A 24,644-nucleotide genomic window follows, 5' to 3' on the forward strand; every position below is an offset into this window, starting at 1 on the left:
ATTAGACTGAAATTGAGTTATTTTGTGGAAGAATAAAAAAAATTAGCCGTTTGGTTAGATTTAAGTTGGATATAAGCATAAAGTGAGTAGCTATAAATAGAAAATAAACTATAAATTTGATTTTATCCCTTTCGTTTATATTAATTTGATAAAAATAATTTTTTTATTAAATTTATAGATTTTTTATTATTAATAACTTTATAAATTTTTTAAAATTCTACTTAAACTTAAATTTAATAAAATAATTTATTATAAAATTTATTATAATATTTAAATATAAATAATATGTATTAATATAGTACAATTAATAATTTTATAATAAACATTATTATAATATATAACATATTATATTTATATAATTTATTTTTAATTTAATTTATAATTTTAATTAAGTTTGAAATTAAGCATTGTAATAGCACTATTCTACAAAAATTGTGGAATAGTAAATTTCAAGCTATGCCGGGACAACCAGAAATAGCAAGTTTTGACCGGAATAAAATATCCCAACAAAAAATCACCCAATTTGGCAGAATAGTAGGGATAACTTTCATTATCCCCACTTATCTCCCGAACCAAACGGGGCCTTAGATTAGAAAATACAGAGATTACAATCTTTTTTTTACCATAGACTCTGCATTTCTCTTGTGGCAGAGTAATTGCTCCATTAGTTTTCGAACATTTATTTAGATTTCACTTTGGTCCTCGTGTTAGATGTGGTCTACGTGATTTATTCATAGCGATCTACAAAGAAGCACTCACTCTATTTAAAACGATATAAAGGTACGATAGATTTAACGGTTAAAATATATTTGAACATCTTTTTGATGGACGGACGTTATTTAATATCTATATTAAGTATATATAAATATGTAATATACAGAAATTCCGGTCTAATACTAATTCTAATTTTCAGTGATGGCTCCATCTCCGTGGATAAGAAAAATAGACTTGAAATGTCTATTTTTTTGCAAATTGGGAGCGAGAATGAACCACCAGTAAGAATCACAACCTTCAATCGATATAAAAATAAAAAAAATAGCAGAAGGTACAATTATATTTTTTTGGCCTTTTTGCATAAAAAATCCACTTATTTTGGGCTTTTGCAAAACCGGGTCACCTTTTTCATTTTTGCAGATTCGGTCTACTTTTTCAGCAAACTGACCAAAATACCCTTATTACTTTTTCTCTTTCCTCTTTCTCTCTCCTCTTCGTTTCTGTCGTTCTTTTTTTTTTTTCTCGCCGAAAAAAAAAAGGCGAACCGTCGCCTTCTTCTTCATCGTCGCCTCCCTCCTCACCATCCTTCTTCACCGTCGCCCCCCTCCTCACCCTCCTCTCCACCGCCCGCGACTCCCTCCTCCTCTCCTCCGCCGCCGCGGACCCCCAGCCCGATCCCGTCGCTGTGGCGGCAGTGGCCGCGGCGAACGGGGTCGGGCTGGATGCGGAGAAGAAGACAACGGCGAAGAAGAAGAAGGGGAGGCCAAGCGGCAGGGCGCAGGAGTGGGAGGCGGAAGCGCAACCGGCGCCGGCACCAGCGCCGCGAAAGCACGCTAACCGCGCCCGACCGGACCCAGCCCGAGCTCGTGTCTTCTCCCTCGGACTAGCTCCCCCCCTTCCCGCCGCCGGCGGCGGCAGAAGGCCGGCGCCAGCGCCTCTGCTTCTCCCCACGACGTCGAGACCCGCGTCCGCGCGCGATAACCAGCTCAGCCCGATCCCGTCGCGCAAGCGACGAAGCGGGCGCGGCGACACGGGTAAACATGTTTTTTATTTTAAACACTTGGCCCAATTTAAACAGATATGTTTATACCTGGTCCTTCTCGACCTCTTGTTGCATGTGTTCCTCCCTCTGTTGTACTGTTTTCTTGGACTCTTTTTTAAAGAGAGAAAGCAGTGCAACAAGAGAAAGGAAATAGTGCAACAAAGGAGAAACAGTATGAAAATATCTCTTAAATGAGTGCAGTTTTAAGACAAATGATCAGTTTTGTTTACTTGTTCAACCATTTTTCTCTTGATTAATCTGTTATTTTATTTTAAACAGCACATCTTAACAGATATATTATACTGCTTCTCCTCCTTGTTGCACGTTGTCTTTCTCCTCTTGCTTGCACTGTTTCTGCCATTTTTAAAAGAGGAAAACCAGTGCAACAAGAGGAGAAACAGTACAACATAGAGGAAAGCAGTATAAATATCATCTTAATATGGGTGCACGTTTTAAGATAAAGGGTCATTTTTTTTCTTGTTGCACCATTTTCTCTCTTGTTTTCATGTTTTTTATTTTTAAACTACACCATCTTTAACAGATATTATAACTGCTTCTCTCTCTTTGTTGCCACTGCTTTTTCCTTCATTGTTGTCACTATTTCCCTCTTTAAAAAGAGAAACAGACAACCAAGAGGAGAACTAAAAGTGCAAGCCAAAGAGAAAGCAGTAATAAATAATCTCTTAATAGTCGGCATTTAAGATACAATGTGTGCATGTTTTTTTTCTTGTTGCACCCATTTGCTCCTCTATATACAGCTATTTTTTGTATTTAAACTACACATCCTTACCAGAATTTATACTGCTTGTGCTCCCTCTTGTTGCAGCTTTTCTCCTCATTGCTGACTGTTCTTCCTCTTGTTGCACTGTTCTCACTCCTTTAAAGAGGAGAAACAGTGGCAACAACAGGGAATCATATAAATAGCGCTTAACTGGGGCTGCAGTTTATGATAAAAAATAAGTGTACAAGAGGATAAATGATGCAACAAGAGAAAAAAACCTGCAATCAAAAAAACAGTGCAATTTCATATGTAAGAGGTGTAATTTTTATCTATAGTGTAGCAGTTTATATCTGATACAGAGTGCAATAAACCAGAAAACATGTAAAATATGCTTTCAAAGAGGCTAATTTTCATTAAAAAAGTGTAATTTTTTATTTAAAGCTACATTTTATAATCTAAGTAGTAGCAGCTTGTAACTTTTTTGTAGTTAACGATACAAATTGTCATCTTCATCCTTTTTATATATTTTTATCTTATTTTTTTCTGTTTTTTTCTTTTTTTGGTCAACCTCTCTCGTCAAGCTCACGGTGTCGGTGAGCGAGCCGCTATAAGACCCCCCACTCGAGTGTCGGTGTCGGCGAAGATGCATCGTCGTCGGAGGCAGCAGAGAAGGAGGGAGAAGGAGAGACGGGAAGGGCAGGGAAGAGCGAGAGAGGCGCCGTCGTCGGAAACTGTGGAGGAGAGTCAGAGAAGAAAAGAAAAGAAAAATGCAAAAAAAAAAAAAGTCACAGCCCGGCCTTAGGGTGATCGGAGGCCAGGAAGGTGGGGGCGGCGGCGGCGACGCCGCTCTGTCTTCTCCGCTCTCTGGGAAGAGAGAAAAAAAAGAATAAGAGAAAAAAGAGAAGAAAAAGGTATAAGAGCACCTCCGCTTCGTCTTCGCCGCTCTCTGGGAAGAAAAAGAAAAAAGAACGAGAGAAAAAAAGAGGAGAGAGAAAGAGGAAAGAGAAAAAGGAATAAGGGTATTTTGGTCAGTTTGCTGAAAAAGCGGACCGAATCTGCAAAATCCAAAAAGATGACCCGATTTTGCAAAAGCCCAAAATAAGTGGATTTTTTATGCAAATTGGCCTATTTTTTTTTATAAAATTTAACATGCGGTATTAGGGTAAGATTGTTTTGCCAAATTTTGTCTGATATTTTTTATAAATAAATTTTGTTGATCGAGCTTGCGTTAACGATGATGCTGCGCCACAATAGAGATCGCCATTCGGCGGAATTACGCCACCATCTCGGCCGCGCTGGTGGGTGCCCACTAAAGGCCGCATTACGCAGCCATATTTGGGGCCGTACGGACAGCTTGCCGTACGTGGCAGCTGGGAGCGTATGCGGTCGAATCAAGGGGTAAAAAAAAAAAAAAAAAAAAAAAAAAAAGCGGGGCTGCGCGCGGGGAGAAAAAAAAAGGCGGACCGTCGCCGTTCGTCTTCATCTGTGCCGTCTCTCGACTCACGCATCTTCTTCTCACCGTCGCTCCCCCTCCTCACCCTCCTCTTCACCGCCCGCGACCCCTCCTCCTCATCCTCCGCCGCCGCGGACCCCCAGCCCGATCCCGTCCTGTTGCGGCAGTGGCCGGCGAACGGGTCGGTTCGATGCGGAGAAGAAACAACGGCGAAGAAGAAGAAGGGAGCAAGCGCAATGCGCAGGAGAGAGCGGAAGCGCAACCGCCCGCAATCCAGCTTTGGCCTTTTGTATGCGCCGGTCTCTCCGCGCGCTGACTGGTCGTTTTTCCCGGCCTCTTCCCGCCGCCGGCGCAAAGCCGCCGACACAGCGCCTCTGCTTCTACCCACAGAACGACGTCTGAGTACCCGCGTGCCGCCGCGAACCCCAGCCCGACCCGTCGCCGCAGCGGCACGCGCCGGCGGCGAAACGTCAAAACTGTTTTTATTTTAAAACGATGTCCCACTTAACAGATATTTATACTGCTTCCCCTTTTGCAGTGTTTCTCCTCTTTGTTTACTTTTCTCCTTTTTAAAGAGGAACAGGCAACAAGAGAAGAATAGTGCAACAAGAAAGGAGAACGCAGTATAAATATCTCTAAATGAGTGGCAGCTTTAAGATAAATGAGTGCAAGTTTTTTTATTGTTGCACATTTTTCTCATGTTACAGCTTTTTAGTTTTAAACTAACACATCTTAACAGATATTTATACTGCTCTCCCTTGTGCACTTTCTCCCTTGTTGAAACTGTTCTCCTACTCACTTTTAAGAGGAGAAACAGTGCAACAAGAGGAGAAACAGTACAACAAAAGAGAAAAGCAGTTAAATATCTCTTAAATGTGCAGATTAAGAATAAATGGTCATTTTTCTTGTTGCACCATTTTTCTCATGTATGCTGTTTTTATTTAAACTACACATCCTTTAACAATATTTATAACGCTTCTCCTCTGTGCAGCTTTTTCCCTATTTTTGCACTATTCTGTCTCCTCTTTAAAGAGAAAACATACACAGAGAAAACAGCTGCAACAAGAGAGAAGCAGTAATAAATACTGCTTAAATAGTGCATTTTAAGATAAAGGTCATTTTTTTCTTGGCCACATTCTCAGCCTCTTATACTATTTATTTAAAAACTACACATCTTAAACAATATTATAACTGGCTTCATCCCTTGTTGCACCGGTCCCTCTTCGGCACTGTTTCTCTCTTTGCACTGTTTCTCAACTCTCTAAAGAGAAAACATCAACAACAGAAAGCCAAGTACTAAAATATCTCTTAAATGGCGTGCATAAGATAAAAACAGTGTAACAAGAGGAGAAAGATCAACAAGAAAAAACAGTGCAACAAGAGAAAACAGTCAATACTTCAAATTTAAAGAGTTAATTTAATCTTAGGTGGTGCAGTTATATCTGAAACGATGCAATAAGAAGAGAAACATGTAAAATACCTTTCAAAGATGTAATTCATTTAAAAAAGTGAATTTATTTAAAGCTACATTTATATCTAAGTAGTGACAACTCGGTAATTTTTTTGTAATAACCGATACAATTTCATCACATCCTTTTTTATATAATTTTACTTTATTTTTCTGTTTTTTTTGATTTTTCACCCCTCTCTGTAATAGCCACGGTGTCGTGACGACGCCCCGCTTAATAGCCCCCACTCACGAGGTTGGCAGTCCGCCTCGAGCATGAAACGAGAGAAACGAAGAAGAGAGAGAAAGAGGAAAGAGAAAAAGTAATAAGGGTATTTTTGTCAGTTTGCTGAAAAAGCGGACCGAATCTGCAAAAATAAAAAAGGTGGCCCGATTTTGCAAAAGTCCAAAATAAGTGGATTTTTTATGCAAATTGGCCATAAAAATTTCGTTTTATAATTTTTTTTTTTGTAACATGACTTATTGTTGGAGAAATCTATATATAAAAAATATATATGACAATTGATTTTTTCTATATATGACTTTTAGATTGCTCATTTGTTTATTAATTTATAATTATAAAGTAGTGTGCTTACATTAATTTTTGCGGCATAATTTTTGCATCATTGTTCTAAACACGCATAAAGTAATCATGTATATTCAGAGTAGAATATATATATTTCATACAGTTTATAAATTTTGAGTTACATAAGGTTACTACGAAAATTATTCGAGACTTTTAATTTTTTCGCTGCATTTAAGAACAATATGAAATTTTGGATCATTCAATATCAAATAAAGATTTATGAGATAATTAACTATGCCTACGAGTAGCCACAACATCCTAGTCATGATATATGATCACTTACGGTATTCTTGTAAGATGATATTGAATTAAGGTTAACCTAAAACTTTATACAGATTTTTAGTTTGATTTTAATAGTCATTTAATGTCAAATAAAATTATTTGTATTTTTTATTATATTTATGTAAGGACTGAGATTTTTACAGTGCAACTAAACTCTCTGTTGACGATATTTATGTGTGTAATTTAATTACATAAGCACTCGTCAAGTTTCAGGAGAAAATGAGCTAAAATGGAGAAGTTACGCGATTTTTAAATTTCACTTAAGTGAATAGTAACTCCGGTTTTTCGGAGAGGCCAATGCGTGAAGTAGGCTTCCGGCGCGTATCGGACTCTGTTCATAGCGATCCAATAGCTCGTTTCGAACGGTTCAGCTATTCTGGAACCAATGGCACTGACGGATTTCAGATCCGATGCACGGTTTTCGAGAAAAAGGAGTTTTAACAAAAAGAGGGTTTCCGCTCTTTGCTATTCGTGCATTTTAAAACTCCTCGTGCTCTGTGCTTGTGACCTGGGGTTAGGTGAGAGTTGTTTCTGGTACCTACTGGTGGTAGGGAATTCAAATTTGAATTTGAATTAAAGGTTTTAGGGTTTATACTTTGGTATATGTGCGTTATACGGATTAATTAGAGAGCGGATGGGTTCCGTCGCGAATCTGTGACCAAATCTGACGAAACAAGATTGTAGTTTTATTACCCTCGTCATGCTGAATGCGATGGCACTGTCGGATCGAAAATCCGACGGACGGATCTTCGGAAAAAGCGAGATGTTCGCTGAGGGGTCAAAGTGGCAAAACGGATAAATCGCGAAGAGACCCTATATTTTATGTGCCGAATTGCGTGAGATCGGACATGGAGGTGCATATGTGTAAAATACGCGCGCTGTGAGGGACTTGACTGAGAATATTACCCCTGGGAGGACTATTTTGCAAAATGCACATATGTGTATAGTGGTTGCACTAGGGTTTCATGAGGAAACCCTAACTGTTGGCCTCCCTCTTCCTCCAACTGCGCCCCAGCCGTCACCTGCACCCCTCCCCGACCCCGCCGCGCGCGTCCCGGCCGCCGGCGAGCAGCCCCGGTCGCCGGAAAAGCCACCCCGGCCACCTCTCCATCTTTCTCTTTAAACCGATCCACCACCCTCTCGGCCTGAGTACGCAGGGAAGTGCGCGAAGCCCCGAGGATCCTTCACCTGTGGCAGAGGGCTACCTCCGGCGCCGATTCCCGCCGGCCTCCGTCGTACACCGCGCCGCCCGCACCCTCCTCGCTCTGCGCGGCCAGCCAGACCCGACCGAGACCGAGCGCAGCCCTAGTTGTGGCCCGCGCGCCGCCGCCCACCCTCGGTCCCGCCGCCCTCGTATGGCCTCCGGCGTGCCCCCGCGCGCCATCGCCGCCGCTCCCGTCGCCGCCGGCCGCCGCTCTCCCTCTCTGCGGCCGCCCAGACCGAGTGCGGGCCGAGCCGGGGCTAGCTCTGCCTCCGCGCGCCGCCGCCGTTCCCCGCCGGTCGATTTGCCCTTCCTCCACCTCCGGCGAGGTGCCGCCGACGCCCCGACCTTTCTCCGGCCGCCGCCATGGCCACCGCCACCTCTGGAGCCCGCAATGAACCCGCGCGGGCTCGGTTTGGTCCAGCACCGCCGCCGCCGTCTTCCGCCGCCGTCCGGCGTGAGCACCGGCTCCGCCTGGCCGGCCGCACTCGTCCGCCGCCGGCGCCCCCACCGCCGGAGCTCCCTGTCAACCGTGGTGAGCCCATGCTCTCCTCGGGTTGTACAACTAGGGCATCAATGCCCGCCGTCGTCGCCGCCTCCCGTCGCCTGTTGACGCGAGCCCCGGCCTCCTCTGACCTGGAGCACCTTCCCCTGGCCGGCCTGCCCGCCGTCCGGCCGCCGCCGGCCACCCCGAGCCCTGCCTAGCTTTGTAAGCTTGATTTCAGCCTTTCTGTGCATAGTCTCCAGTTCTGTTCACTGTTCCGGCGACCCGAGGCTGTTCCGATGCCTCCGGGGGTGAGCACGGTGATAGTCTGTCAGTCCTGATCACAGTGCTCACCTCAATTAGGGTCAGCGAGCCCCTGGTTAGCGAGATAAGCATGCTTTTCATGCTGTGCGCGCTGTTCGCAGACTTTCGTGTCACCCCCGCGCTCTCTACAGTGGCCGAAATTGCTCCGAAAGGTGAGCACGGCCTCCGGCACGTCGAAACCTGTCAGTGGGTATCTTGGCTCGGCTGATTGACCTCTGGTTTGCGTAGACGGACCATAAAAGCGCCGAAATCGCATGAAATAATGCGATTTCGGGTATTCGGAAGGGCTTTTATGCAACTTTGTCCGTCGTGGCTGCTGTTGGCAGCAAGTATGGGCTGAGGATAACCTCCGGACTGATTGTCCAAGGCCCCGGACCTTTGCGAAGATCGAAAAGGGCATTCCGGTGCGTTTGTCGGCAAAATCCGCCGACGGAACGCGGTTTCGGTTCGGAATTATTCCGACGGTGTCTCGGGATGATTTATTGTGTCGCTGAGCCTAGTTGGCTGGTCACCCGTGTCATTTCGAGGGTTCGGAAATGACGGGTGAGCGACGGTGGGTTCCGGTGTCGAAATAGACACTTCCGGGAACCCGGTTCGGAACGATTATCCGACGATAATCGTTTTGGAGTGAGTTAAGGTCTTTGCTGCCAAGTCACATGTAAATTGTATTTAGTGGCAGCGGGTGACTCGTAGTGCGAGTCGGTGAGTTCCGGGACAGTCCGTGGGTCCCGGCAGAGTCTCGGTGCGGTTTTCGGGACTTCCGGTTTGTTCGGTAATCGGTTTTGGGAAACCGATCTCCGTGGGATTGTTTGTGGGTTGTGTATTCAGTGGTTTATTTGTGGGGTTATGCTTTTAGGGTTTCTTAGTTGTGGGTTAGACACTAACCCAGTGGACCCTCCTTAGGTCCTGTTGACGTTCTTTTGCAGTCAGGAGACAGGCGCGACAGTTGTACAGGTGGGTACTTCGATCCGACGTTGGTACAGTGGTGCACGCTCGGTGATGGTTTCTTACCCTTGCTCTTTTGTTATTATCCATGCTTATATTATATGTTGAGCTTTGCACCTCTATTGTTTACATTACACCCACGTTGTTTGATTATACTCTACTCAGATGTTTCCATGCTTAGTATCATGTGTAGGAGTATAGTCTATCTGTATGTGATACCATGTTTCCTTGTTGCTCTACTTAGCTATTCTGCATACCCTGTTTCATATTTATAGTAGAGCGATTCTGTGATTATCTGTGAGATTAGCGATCTAGTCGGTCGATTCTAGTATTCAGTATTTGTGACCTATTCGGTGAGTTCCTCGACCTTTGTTGTCTGATGACCGTTGAGGTCGGTATACCCTGAGGGGTGGGATTGTCGGTTAGTTGCCGACGGATGATTATACTTTACTCATATCCTATACTTGTGACATGATTGGTCGAGTTTCATATCCTATACTTGTGACATGATTGGTCGAGTTTCATATCCTATACTTGTGACATGATTGGTCGAGTTTCATATCCTATACTTGTGACGTGATTGGTCGAGTTTCATATCCTATACTTGTGACATGATTGGTCGAGTTTCATATCCTATACTTGTGACATGATTGGTCGAGTTTCATATCCTATACTTGTGACATGATTGGTCGAGTTTCATATCCTATACTTGTGACATGATTGGTCGAGTTTCATATCCTATACTTGTGACATGATTGGTCGAGTTTCATATCCTATACTTGTGACATGATTGGTCGAGTTTCATATCCTATACTTGTGACATGATTGGTCGAGTTTCATATCCTATACTTGTGACATGATTGGTCGAGTTTCATATCCTATACTTGTGACATGATTGGTCGAGTTTCATATCCTATACTTGTGACATGATTGGTCGAGTTTCATATCCTATACTTGTGACATGATTGGTCGAGTTTCATATCCTATACTTGTGACATGATTGGTCGAGTTTCATATCCTGTACTTGTGACGTGATTGGTCGAGTTTCATATCCTAGTTGATCTGAGTGGTCAGTCCTTGTGGTTCATTGAGCAGTATTTGCATATGTTTGAGAGGATGTCGATGTTGTCCCATCCTAGTTGACCTGAGTGGTCGGTTCTTGTGCTTCTTTACAGTTGACGACCTATGCGGTCGATGGGCCCTGGGGGGCAGGATTGTCGGCTGGTTGCCGACGGTTGATCATTGAGCATATTGCATTGATCGCCCGATACTCGTCGCATTTCACGAACACTGGCGGTCTGATCCACCGCAAGGAGTGTTCTTTTCCGGAAAAGTGGTTGAATGGTGACAACCCGTGAGCCCTAGAGGGGTTATATGCACTGGAGAGTAGTAGTGGCACTGGCTTGAGGTCTGCGGTGCTGACCAAGAGAGCATTGGTTTCAGATTGGGTACTTTTGGACTTCTTGACCGGTTGACGCATATGTCTATAGTAGCAGTCGTTGCATGCATATTTACAGTTCTTACTTTATAGTTGTCTTGCTACTATAGTAGATATTCATGTATGCTTTCGGTTCCAGTTACAGTAGCGGTAGCCGTTATTCAGTCTAGTTCTTACTTTCTTTCAGTTTATTGCTACTGTATTTAGTATATCTGCTCATTACCCCATACATCTATTTCGTTTACTATTGTTCCTACTGTATTTCCACTGACCCGTGTTGTTGTATAGCTCTTCCTGATCCGGTGAGTACTCCTCGCCTTCTTCGGCTTGCGGTACCCACTGGGAGGGGAGACATGTTTACATGTTCTCACCTCCCCCACCATTTTTCAGGTATCGCAGGCGATGGGTATTGAGACGAGACGTGAGGCACGTACGTAGCGGTCGTTAGATCTTCCGACCCAGGTTATTCGGTTTAGCTTTTACCCTTATTATTTATGTTGATATAGAGCTTAGTTGACTTATATGGTTCAGTATTTTTATTACATTTGAATATGTGGATTTTCATGAATGTAATAAAAGGATTTTTGAATTTTGTAAAATAAAAGATTTTCTACCCCTCGTGGTAGCGTTTTTTAAAGAATAAAGGTTTCCGTGTAGGGAACAGTTTTCAAAAGAATTTTCGTGGATTTCTGTTTAAACCCTGAATGTAAAACTGTGATGTGAATGGTGAATGTATGAATGTATAATTATCTTTATATTCATCTAGTTGTGGTTGTATCCTGGTTGTACTTTTGTACTTGTGCGACGCAGTGCAAATACAGGGGAGACTCTGTCCGTGTGAATTAACAGTGGATTCCCTGTATTTGTGGCGGATCTGGCATACCCTGGGGTCAGGTTTTCAAAAAAAAAATTCCGCTGTGTTTTTAAACTGAAATGGACCCCGGGGCATGACAATTTAGGAGTAGCTACATTATCCTATAAATAATGAAGGATGTATAAGAATTGACTGATATTGAATTAAAGTTTGACTATTTATTGCAATCAAATAAATAATAATTTTCTAAAGTTTTGACTAGAATATGATAGTTGATTGAATTTCTAAATAACAATTTTCTTTATGCCTACAGGTACAGAAATCTCATTGTTTTAAAAGTAGTTTTCTGCTAGTCTTATTATTAAGATAGATAAATTCGATGCCTGTAGCATCTTTACCCATATGAAGGTAGAATTTATTTAATTTAAAGATTATTGTTTTATAGTAGGCGTTAAAGTTCAATATTTTCTTTGTTCTTGTACCTTCTTCCTCTACTACATTTTTTAAAGATGTTTCTCGTAACCCTATACTTACCGGGGACAGCTTTTTTGATTGGAAAGAAAATATTTCTTTTACTTTTGTCTATACGGAGTTAGACTTGTTTCTGCGCGTTGAGCAGCCGCCTAACATTGTTGGGCCAATGACTCCAAAGCAAGAATCCGCACAAAAAAAAGTGGGAGTAATCCAATCGCTTAAGCTTGATGCTCATAAAGTCTAGAATATTGCGGTAGCTTCATCGATGTTACCCACCAAATAAAAGGCCTGCTCGGGCAGACCATCTAATTCTCCGGAAAGGATCAGTTGAAACCCCCTAATTGTTTCTGCAAGACCAACATATTTTCCTGGGGAACCAGTAAATACTTCTGCCACGAAGAAGGGTTGTGATAAGAAACGCTCAATTTTTCGTGCTCTTGCTACAGTTAAACGATCCTCCTCGGATAATTCATCCAACCCAAGAATTGCTATAATGTCCTGAAGTTCTTTGTAACGTTGTGAAGTTTGCTTAACTATAAGGGGATCAATTCTGTGATAAAGTCAAGAATTGCCTAAAGGCCATTGAGAAGTAGTTTGTCAACTCCGATAAAGACTTGGCGAGCATGCTGATGAAGCGACTTTCGGACATGAAGTACAATTGGGCCTAGGGTGTGCGTGAGAATACCATGGATATCCAGAACATAGCGGCTTAATTAAAGGCTCTAAAAGTTGAGATCTTCGAGCCTTCTTAGTTTTTCTAGTTCTAAACTCATTACCGTCTGAGTTTAATCCCATTAAAATCTCCTACAATACACATAAGGATAAATGGTCAATAAATGAATTATTGACCATGTGTGTTCAAAAAAAGGAGAGACTTAAGTAGGAGAAGCCAGAGATTATAATAGAATCTGTTAATCTGGCGACACAGCGCAAAAGGGGAAATAGCAAGAGTGCCTCCAATTATAAGAAGTTAGCTTAGTTGGCAATAAAGAATTCTGACAAAAATAATCAATGCTACTTCTGTAAAAAGAATAGGGAATATGAAGAGAGACTGTTTGAAGCATATGACTTGGCTCGAAAAGAACTGTCACGCCCCGGGACTGGTCCTATTTGGTCGGTTCGGGCACGTCGAACAGACACCGAATGGACAGCACCTCCCCTGTCCGCCCAAGGTTCAACACAAGTACAAATCAAGTAGAGAGATTGCACATGCGAAAATATACATAATTGGCTTGCACGAGGGCAAGCAATAGCCAAAAGTGAAAATACTAAACTAAACATTCATACAAGTAACATACATCGTGATGCTTTCTTGATAGCTATTATTATACGCGAACTCGAAGCATGTCCTCGAGGATTTGTATTTTTCTTTCCGATTGACCATCATTCTGAGGATGAAATGCCGTGCTAAAATCGAGCCGTGTGCCTAGAGCATCTTGCAAGCTCCTCCAAAAGTGAGATGTGAACCTAGGGTCTCGATCCGATACTATAGACACCAGAACCCTATGCAGTTTCACAACCTCGTCGAGATATACTTAAACTAATTTGTCTCCGGACCACGTAGTGTGGATCGGCAAAAGTGTGCCGACTTCGTCAATCGATCCATTATTACCCAAATTGCATCATGTTCGCCTTGAGATCGAGGCAAACCAGTAACAAAGTACATTGTGATGTCTTCCCATTTTCAAACGGGTATAGATAGACTTTGTAGCTTCCCCGCCGGAAACCGGCGCTCTGCTTTCACTTGTTGGCACGTAAGACATCATGCCCCCAATATCTCTCTTTATGCCCGGCCACCAATAATGCACTTTTTGTCACGCCCCGGGATACGGCGGAGGCCCGCACGTCTACAATAATAACGGTAAATAAGCAAGGAAATAAAGAAGACCTCATCTAGGTAATCAGAGCATATACTACTAGATTCTAACACAAGTAGAAGCAACAACTATCAACTATAATAATAATCCGCAAAAAGAGATACATCAAGAGATCCACAAGTAATATCTAGATGCAAAAATGGTGGTCTCTATACAGGGTACAAAATACTCTCATCCTCTCCAACTAAAACAAAAGGAGAAAATGATCCGCCTAGCAAGACTCTCCTTGCTCACTAGCTCGAAGCGACACCCTTGCCGCGGTCCCTAGCCTCTCCCGGGATGGAAGGCTTTGTAAGAAAAATATCAAACAGGGGGCGCGAGAACTATAAGTTATAGTTTCCAGTGGACAATTACAGACCTTAGCAAAATGCACCACTAGACCCAAAGTAAAAGTACATATGTGAAACTACTAATAAACTGCAGGTATGAATAGCATGAAATAAATTGCTACACTACTATGCCACAAGCATATCATGATGTCAACATGGTGTACATCTATTCTATCATGGTCAAATATGCCCAAAACATAGCTGGTATGCTCTATCATGTCAAACAAGTATACTAATGCAATAAGCAACACTATCAAGTATACTACATGTCCCAATGTCCAATACTATACCATAAGCACGTCCAAGAAATCCAACTACTATAATCTATCTAGTAGTGATTGTCATATCATGGTTTAATGTCAATATCCAATCTCATTCAGGACCTACACGAGTGTAGTCCTGCTTGTGCCGCCTAACTGCCTGTGGTAGCCCGTCATCCCACGTTGGAATGAGCCTATCCCACACGGCCCGGTAGGCTTCTTAATCCCGCACGAGCGATCTGCTGTCGCAAAGGCTAACTCCGGAGTGCCGGCTTGTAGGGAGTGACCCTCACAAGCATGTGCGAATGAGCACAAATGGCAAGCAAGCATAGTCATCGTCTCAAGGACCCGGTCATCATGTCTCTAACATGGAAATAGTCACTAGCAACCCAAGGTTCTAGATTTATGTCTCAATGTGAAGGTTTAACCATTTATTAAGTCCAATGCCCCTTTATGACATTATGACTTACTATGTCCAACGCATATTCTAAGCTCAATGCCATTTCATGGCAAGATATATTCCAAATCCATATATATATATATACCAAGTCTAATGCCTCTTTATGACATTAGGTTTTCTACTATATCTAGCATATGTCCATCATTCATAACAAGTAAATGCTTGTTATTTAACTACCAATAACATGGTTTCAAATATACATGTTACTACCATATACTGTCATGGTTACTATGCACATATTCCTCTACTATATAGAGACCAAAACTCATGATACATGACATATGCCTTATAAGCATTCCAAAATTCACAAATATTCTATCTAGCATGAATATGCAAGAATTTTTATTTTACGACAAATAAAACCATCATATGTGGAATTCATCTCATTTTGGTGAGGCCAAACTCACCAAGTGCTCGTCGGAACCATCGTTTGTGTCGACGAAGGTGTCCACTACTTTCCTAGCACCCTAAAGATAATATTAGGAGAGTTAAACGAATCGAACGAACACTAGCAAGTTCAAACATTAATCATCTTGAGAAAAAGACGAAAACTCACCTATAGTGTAGAAAGCCCTTCTCAAATCCCAAATGAGAGTAAGATCTCTCCAAATCCAACATAAACAAAGGTTCTAACCCAATCAATTGAGTTCCAAAATCTTCTAATCAAAAATCCCGAAATAAACCCTAGATTTTCCATTTCTAGGGTTTCATCTCATGAAATCCTTCAAAACATGAATCTAATGGAAGAAAGATGTTACTAACCTTTCTTAGAAGCTTCAACCTAGCCTTAAAGTGAGCTAGGGCTGAGAATCTTTCCTCCAACAAGCTCAACTCCAAGCTTCAAGACTTTTCCCATGGTCGAAATGGCATCAAGAAGCAAACGAAGCAAAGAGGGAAAGATTAAACCTCTAAAAGCCCAAGTAAAAAGAGCTAAAAACCCAAAGAAATGGAGTGGAGACCTACCCTCCTCCCTCCTCTGTCGCAGCACAAAGCTCCTGTCCAAGGGGTGGGGGCAGATATAAGGTATTGCGACAAAAGCGAAAAGATCCCTCAAAAACTGCCAGACTGCAGTTTGCACTGTATACCGGTACACGAAAAAGTGTACTAGTATAAATCCTCAGTACGCGCAAACCCGAGTCTCGGGTTGGCGAAAAATAGCCCTCTGTATCGGTACAAACCCAATGTTGTATCGGTACAACATCTCATTCCGGTACAACCTCAAAGTTGTACCGGTACACAACCCTACAGAACCCAACCCGAGAGCAGCCAACAATCCTCACTTTAGAGACCTTGGCGCTAAGCTTTAAACCTGGATTATTGAGATGCGAGCCATAGGTCGGAACACTGTCAACGACCTTTCAGAATATCCGGAAAAACTCGAAACACAGATCAAACACTCGAACCTCGCAATTTACAAAGGTCCAGTGTGTTACACTTTTAGGTCTTGGTACATATTAGTGCCACTCGGGTGTATGCTATAGGGGGATTGATGGGTTTCTTGCATAATCGCCTTTCGAATGTCCTTATTTTAGGCACACACCAATGATTTCAGAATCAAAGTGCGCCATCAGTCCCAATGCTGAAATCATCAGCACTACCACTTTCAATTTCACCTCGCACCTTTTGGAGATATGGATCGGAAGCTTATTGCTCTATAATCTTCTCCAACAAGGTTGGTTAAACCACCAATGCGGCGAGACTAGCCGGTACTCCCGGAGCTACTACTTCAAGACCAAACCGTTGCATCTCTTTTTGCAATGACGATTGGGGTGTGATTGCCGTAGCCAAGTTTTTCACCGATTTCCTACTTAGTGCATCGGCCACAACGTTAGCCTTTCCCGGGTGGTATAGAATAGTGACATTATAGTCTTTTAGCAATTCTAACGACCGCCGCTGTCACAGCTGTCACATGTTCAATTCCTTCTGGGTGAACAAGTATTGGAGACTCTTATGGTCCGTGTAGATCTCACAATGCTCACCGTACAAGTAATGCATCCACAACTTTAGCGCGAATATCACTGCTGCTAGCTCGAGGTCATGAATCGGTAGTTCCTTTCATAACTCTTCAACTGGCGAGAAGTGTAAGCTATCACTCGACCATTTTGCATCAAAACACACCCGAGACCACTATATGAAGCATCACTGTACACTACAAAGCTCTCCCCCGGGGTCGGTAGAGCAAGCACCGGGGTCGATGTCAATCTTTTCTTTAACTCCTCGAAGCTTCGATCACAATCGTCGCTCCACACGTACTTCACTCCTTTGTGCGTGAGGCGCGTTAGTGGAGTAGTTATTTTAGCAAACCTCTCCACGAATTGCCGGTAATATCCCGCGAGTCCAAGAAAAATGCGGACCTCCGCAACACTTATCGGGCGAGGCCAATTCTTAATTGCCTCGACTTTCTTCGGATCCACCGAAACGCCACTCCCGGATATAACATGGCCTAAGAAGGTAACCTTCAAAAGCCAAAACTCACACTTCTTTAGCTTGGTATGAAGCTTCTCTTTTCGGAGTATTTGCAACACGGTTCTTAAGTGCTCCTCGTGTTCCTCTTCACTTCGTGAATAAACCAACGCGTCGTCAATGAATACCACGACGCATCGGTCCAACAACGGCTTGACGACTCGATTCATCAAGCCCATAAATGCTGTCGGCGCGTTAGTAAGCCCAAACGGCATTACCGTAAACTCGTAGTGGACATAGCGCGTACGATACGCCGTCTTGTGCACATCCTTCGGCTGATTTTCGAATATACCTGCCTCTTGCAACTGATCGAACAAATCATCAATCCTCGATAATAGGTACTTGTTCTTGACTGTCACTTTGTTCAACTCGCGATAATCCATGCAGAGTCGAAGTGTGCCATCCTTTTCCTTCACAAATAGCACCGGAGCTCCCCACGGTGACACGCTCGGCTTCACAAAGCCTTAATCGAGCAAGTCTTGCAGTTGGCTTTCAACTCTACTAGCTCCTCCGGTGCCATTCTATACGGAGCTTCGAAATTGGCGCCGCTTTGGGAATCAAGTCAATGACGAATTCGATCTCCCGGTCCGGTGGCAATCCCGGTAACTCCGCCAGAAATACATCCGAAAACTCACATGATCCTTTTGAGTCTCTACCATTGGCGCCAAATAGGCTACACATCCACCTTTAATCATCTTTCTCGCCCTCGCCGCCGATATGGTCGGCGCGAAGCGCAAGCTCTTATGTGCGCGATACACCACTTCTTCTTGGTTAGGCTCACGAAAAGTGATCACCTTGCTCTTACAATCGATAACCGCATAGTACTTGGAGAGCCAATCGATCCCCAAGATTATATCGAAGCCCCACATTTGGCTTAGCACCAGCAAGTCTGCTAGCATAATCCAATCATCTATCTGAACTGGACATGCCGCGCACTCCTCGTGAACACTAAACAAATGCTCTGGTGCATTAACCACCAATAATCCGGGCTATACAATACATCAATGCTAGGAGTTCGAGCAAATGATGCGCCGATGAATGAATAAGATGGGCCTGTGTCAAATAAAGCTCTAAGTCTAGTGCCGTTAATTGAAACAAAACCTGCCACGACATCATTTGGAACAGCAGGCTCCTCCACCTGAGTAGTGAAAATCCGTCCACTCGGTGCTCGTGATCCCTCTGGCTGACGCGGTGCTAATGAGCGTCTAGCCGACATAGCCGGTGGCAACCCCGCGAGTTGTCTCGGGGTAAAAGGAACTGATGCCGCTGTCGGCGCAGATGACGTCCAACTCGGGCAATCCCGAGCAACATGTCCCGCTTGGCCGCACTTGTAACACTTTCCATCATGCTGCGGACAACTCGGTGGTTGATGATCACCGCCACAGATAATACACCTAGTCGGTCCCTAGCTCTTCGACTGCTGCCGTGAATAACGGGGGGGCTTCTTAGAATTCGCCCGACCCGCGCCACCACCCGCAGTTCGCTTCTTCCCTTTGTCCTTCTCCTTTTCCATCGATTCGCGCTCCCCTCGCGCGTAGGCATTGCCATGCTCCTCCCACAATGCTCGATCAAAGATCTCCGCATAGGTCGTAAGCTTGAGGATCTGTACGGCCTCATAAATCCTCGGCCAGAGTCCTCGCAAGAACCAGTCAGCGCGATCCCTATCGTCCCGTACCATATCCGGGACACAGTCGATGATGTGGGAAAACTCCCGCTCGTACTCTCCAACCATACGATCTCTTTGTCTTAGCTTCTGGAACTTATCTTGAAGCTTCCGCTTCTCGGTATTGGGAAAATAATTCGCAAACATCAACCTCTGAAATTCCTCCCACAGCATAGGCGGAAGGTTGGAAGGTCGGAAGGTCGATCACGCTTCACTCATTTCCACCACACCTTCGCCGTCTTCTCCAAACAATGAGTGGTGAGGTGCACCTTATCCTTCTCCAAGGTGTATATATCCTCGAAGAGTGTCTCTATCGAGTCGATCCACGACTCCACCATCCAAGGCTCTACTTTCTCCCCGTCGAGCACGGGCGGGTTGAACTTCTTGAACATGACAAGAGCCGCCAACGCACACTCCCGCTCCGCCTCTACCGCCGCACTATCGGGATTTGAGGTTGCCGAATAGGCCGGCACCATCGCGACTGGCACAGCCGCGGCCACCACTCCCTCGACTGCACTCGGCACTACCGTAGGGGGTGTAGGGTGCTCGGCGCCCGCCTGAGCCATCGCCGCTTGCTGCCGCTCTTAGGCCTCTTGAAGCCTTTGAATTTGTTCCCCCTGACGTTGCACTGACTCTGCTTGTTGTCGCACTACTCTAATAAGTGCAGACATTTGCTCCCGAAGCTCCCCGTCGCCACTTGCTCCGGATTGCTCCGGGCCGCACTTGGCTCCTCGGGCATCAACCTTGTTCGAGGTCCATCGCGAGCTATTACTTCCTGAAACGTAGCATTTCACGTTAGCTACTTGACTAACATACTCAAATAAGCTCAATACGGCAAAAGCAAACAAGTGTATTAATTCTCTTCCAAAGCATTATGTCGTCGGCCGCCCGACACAACACAAGGAGTAGAGAACGAATATCAACTTGGATTAGCCCCTAACACATTAGAGACACACTAACTTCAACCCAATCTCAAAGCTTTCGCTTTACTTTGATTCCACGTCACTCACGTTTCCTAGATCCTTAAGTTTTTCCATCCTAAAGGTCTCTAGGTTCATCCTATACTTTCATTTTTCAGGCTCTGATACCACTATATCTGTCACGCCCCGGGACCGGCCCGTTTGGTCGGTTCGGGCACGTCGAACAGACGCCGAACGGACAGCACCTCCCCTGTCCGCCCAAGGCTTAACACAAGTACAATTCAAATATATAGATTGCACAAGCAGAAACATAAACATACAAGGCTTGCACGAGGGCAAACAGTAGTCAAAAGTGAAAATACTAAGCTAAACAACCATACAAGTACTATGATTAACTTTTAATCACATACATGCATTTAACACTTTCATTTACATTCTTTTCATTCATTTCTTCTCTTTATACACCACATGATCTCCAAAATATAAACCCTTTACATTGTTGCATTTAAACATCATTTATACATTTGTAATCATCAAATACAAAAGATGATAAAGAGGGCATGAACTATACAAATACGAAACCAACTCGGGTGGTCACTGTCTATGGCGCGATACCATTACCACGATCGTCGCCGACTCACTCGGTCCTGGCTCTGTGGAAAATAGTGGGGTGAGAACTACAACAAAGTTTTCAGTCGGTTCGGCTGTCGACCTCGCCGACTTTCCGACTAGGTTGAATAAATGGATGGATAGTAACCAAACTATACAAATGCAGCTAATATGCCTGAACAAGATATAATCAATAAAGATGCTCATGAGGAATGCAAGATCTCAATGTCCATTACCCAATTCTCTTGGCTAACCGGTAGGTTTCGCCTAAAACAACTTACCAACTCAAATCCCTAGTATCGGGGAGATACTCGCTACAACCCGACGGGACCGTCCTCTGGGGATATACTCGCTACGACCCAGTGATGACTACTCCGGAGCTCATCACTCGAGGGGGTGCGACCGCCCTCAAGCCAAGACTTATAGGTGAGTATGATCCAATCCTTAGCTGTAAGGATGTCAAGTTCAACTCATTCCTTAACTATAAGGATATTATGTCACATATGTCATAATGTCAGCTATCACACTTTCTTGCATTCTTTAACTCTCATTAGTGCCACACACATACTAGGTGTTCTTTATACTCATTCTCATGCATTTATCGTTCTCATTAATGCCACACTACTAGTGTTTAACTCTAGTATTCAAAACTCATTAATACCACACTTTCAACACTAGCATTCATGACTCATTAATGCCACCCACTATCATTTATGTCATAATGTCACTATTTCTCTAATGTCACTAGATTCTTTACCATATCCATGTTCTTATCACCATTCATGCATTATAGGGTTCTACAGGTTTTTCATAGCTTACTAACATCTCGTATGCATTTTGTATTACTAACATACAACAACACATATCAACATGCTCCCAATGACCCTACAATGCATGAAATTCAATATATACATATGCTCAAGAAATGACATTTTAGACATAAAAGAAAATTCGAGGATTTCAGATAGCACCACCCACCTCGTATGGTTGCTAAGGTGCTACGGTTCAAGTTTCGTGATTTTTAGCCGCCTATTCTCTTGCCTGCGGCAAAACGAAGCCAAAATAGGCTTTGTCTCCAATTCCTTTGCGTAGGCTCGTCGGATCTTCGAACCGAGTCTCCCAACGCGTTAGAAATACTTTCAATTTGGTTTCTATAAGGTCAATTTACATTTAAACCCATCTATGACGAAAGCCCCAATTTGAAGCCACAACATTGTACTATAGCAACATACACCATCTAGATCTTTGAGTTAAGCAAAAAAAAGCTTAATATCATCTAGAGATCCATCTAAATCCATTCTTAGGGCATTTAAACCAAACCCTAGGGTTCTACCATTAAAGGGTTTGAAGCTTACCTCAAAAAGCTTCATTTTCTTGAGCTAATGAAGAAGAAGAAGAGATGGCTTCACCTCCTAGCCTCCTTCTCCACCAAATCCTTCTCCCTTGTTTCCACCTTGGAGAGAGAGACAAATCTTAGAGAGAGAGAGAGGGCTCTTTTGTTGTGTGAGTGAGAGGAAATGAGAGGAGAGAGTCCCCCACCCCTCTCATATTACCCCACTCAAACACATTTGCTAAAAACCCCTCCAACTTGTCACTTTGTGCACTGCACGAACTGGGCAGTTTTCGTCCGCGGGGTCCGGACCCTCTATAGGGTCTGGACCCCGAGAGCAAAACATGCTCAGTTTGTCCTAATTTTTCCCATGATTGCTCTCTAAGGTCCTAACAACCTTCTTAACCATTTCCAATGCATTTCGGACTATCTGAAGCGTTCCGAAGCGATCCTCCTCGCACTTTAGTCAATTTGGCTAAAGTTCGATATAACCTATCGAAGTTTCGGTATATTACATTCTTCACCCCTTAAAAATAGTTTCGTCCGCGAAACTAAACACATACCTTAACTCGTCGACTCGAATAGGTAAGGATACGTCTTTCGCATTGTCTCCTAAAGCTCCCAAGTGGCTTCACGCACCGCGTGATTGCTCCACTGGACATTAACGTAGGGAATTGTGTGACTCCGCAACTTCCTTTCTTCTCTATCGAGGACACATACCGGATACTCCTCGTAGGTCATGTCCTCGCGTAACTCCACTGGTTAGTACTCTAGCACATGAGTCGAATTGCGAATATACTTGCGGAGATTCGACACATGAAATACGTTGTGAACTCCCGCAAGCCTCGGTGGTAGTACGAGCTTATATGCCACCGCACCCACACGCTCCAATATCTCGAATGGTCCGACATAACGGGGACTTAACTTCCCGCGGACCCCTAATCGCCTTACACCCCTCATGGGTGACACCTTCAAGAACATGCGGTCTTTTACCGCTAACTCTAAATCCTTTTTGCGCTTGTTGGCATAGCTTTGTTGCCTTGATTGCGCCGTCGCAAGTCGTTCACGAGCAAGGCGAACTTTCTGTTCCGCCTCTCGTAACACATCGGGGCCAAGAGTAACTGTCTCACCCACTTCGTTCTCCAATGAATAGGAGAACGACACTTCTTTCCTAGACGATTACAACCGACCAAGGAACAATGTTCACAGGAGAACAGTTCTCGTGGTTCAGAGAGTCGAGAAAAATTAAGTTGCTTCATTCATCACCTTATTATGCTCAGTTCAATGGGCAGGCCGAGGCAATAAACAAAGTTATTATTAACCTTATAAAATGACATATTGGGAAACATCCAAGAAAGTGGAGCGAAAAACTCTCAGAAGTATTATGGGCATGCCGAACTACTGTCAAAACGGCGACAGGGGTTACACCATTTTTGCTGGTCTATGGTCATGAAGCTATAGTACCTGCCAAAATTATGGTTCCTTCCTTAAGAGTCGAAGGACAAAGAGTTGATGGCGAAAAAATATGAGATTTTAATAAGGGAGAAGTTAGACGAAATAGATGAAATTCGCTGTTAGCGCTTGATCATCCGCAAGCTTATCAGAGCCGAGTAAGCGATGCATATAATAAAAGAATTAGGCTGAATCTTTCTCTGTTGGCGATTTGGTCTTAACGTTAATGCTACCAATCGGTCAAAAAGACCGAGTGTATGAGAAATAGTCTCCAAATTGGGAAGGACTATTCCAAATATATAGAGTTGCAAAGGGTAATGTATATTTCCTAAAGACATTAGGTGGATCAGAAAATAACAAGCAAATCAATTATAAATATTTAAGAAAACACTAAACATCCATATGGAAAAATGAATGAAAAGTCAAAGAGAAATACAAATGAAAAGTTAAAATATATTACAACCGATTTGAGAATGGAAAACCAAGGAAAGTCAAGATAATAAGTCTTTAAGTTGACTCTGTTCAGTTTCCAGATTAAATTGAGCAAGGTCGGCTGCTCGCTTTCTTCGCTTCATCATAGGGTGGAGTTTGTAAAGTTAGGAGACTTCGTCATGTAGCGCTATCTCTTCGTCTTTTTTGGCCTATCGTTGAGACTGCACATCGGCACGTTGTTTGGATGTCTGAGCCAAGGCTGTTTTGGCTGTAGCAAGTTCTTCTTTAAGATTGGTAATGCGTTGTCGAAGAGCCGATTCTTGGTCTTTCAGAGAAATATCTTACTTGTTTAGGTTGGTGATTGGAGTAGCTACTTTAGGGACTTTCGTCTTGAAATGACCGACCCGTGAAAAATGATGATTTAAAGCCAAATACTCGGCAGAAAGTGTCTATTATTGAGTCAAGGAAGAAGAGAGTCGAGAAGATAAAGTCTCTGCAAAACATTTGCTTGTAGAAGAGAGATCCAGTTGATTTAGGAGGTCTAAGAGGAGTGCTCCGAGCCGATCAAATTGCTCCAAGTTTCGAGCTAAAGTCAGAAGACCACTACTGTACAATCTTAAACATTCCTCAAATTTCTACTAGGTCTCAGTCGAAATAGTGATGGAAAAATCTTCCTCCTCATGAGATGTTGGGCTTGAAGTGGCCAAGTCTTGAAGAAAAATGGCCAATAGATCTGTTAATTCAGATGCTGGCATAGGAGTTGAAGTAGAAGTTTGGGCCGGGGGTTCGACAGGAAAGTCAACACCAACTCCTTCTGTTAAGCTAATCTCCTCTTTCTTCTTCTTGTTTTCCTCTTCCTTTTTTTTTCTTGTTTTCTTCTTCGTCCTTCTTCTTCTTTTCTTTTACATCTTTCTTCTTTTCTTT

General features: G+C 43.5%; 1 protein-coding gene across 3 annotated transcripts in view; it reads right to left on the reverse strand.

Annotated features, from left to right (window-relative positions):
* Positions 1-24,644, reverse strand: part of LOC109724316 — a 59,169-nt gene that overhangs the window by 13,229 nt on the left and 21,296 nt on the right. The window lies entirely within an intron of this gene.

This window comes from Ananas comosus, linkage group 2 (genome assembly GCF_001540865.1).
Source record: "Ananas comosus cultivar F153 linkage group 2, ASM154086v1, whole genome shotgun sequence".
Classification (NCBI taxonomy): Eukaryota; Viridiplantae; Streptophyta; class Magnoliopsida; order Poales; family Bromeliaceae; genus Ananas; species Ananas comosus.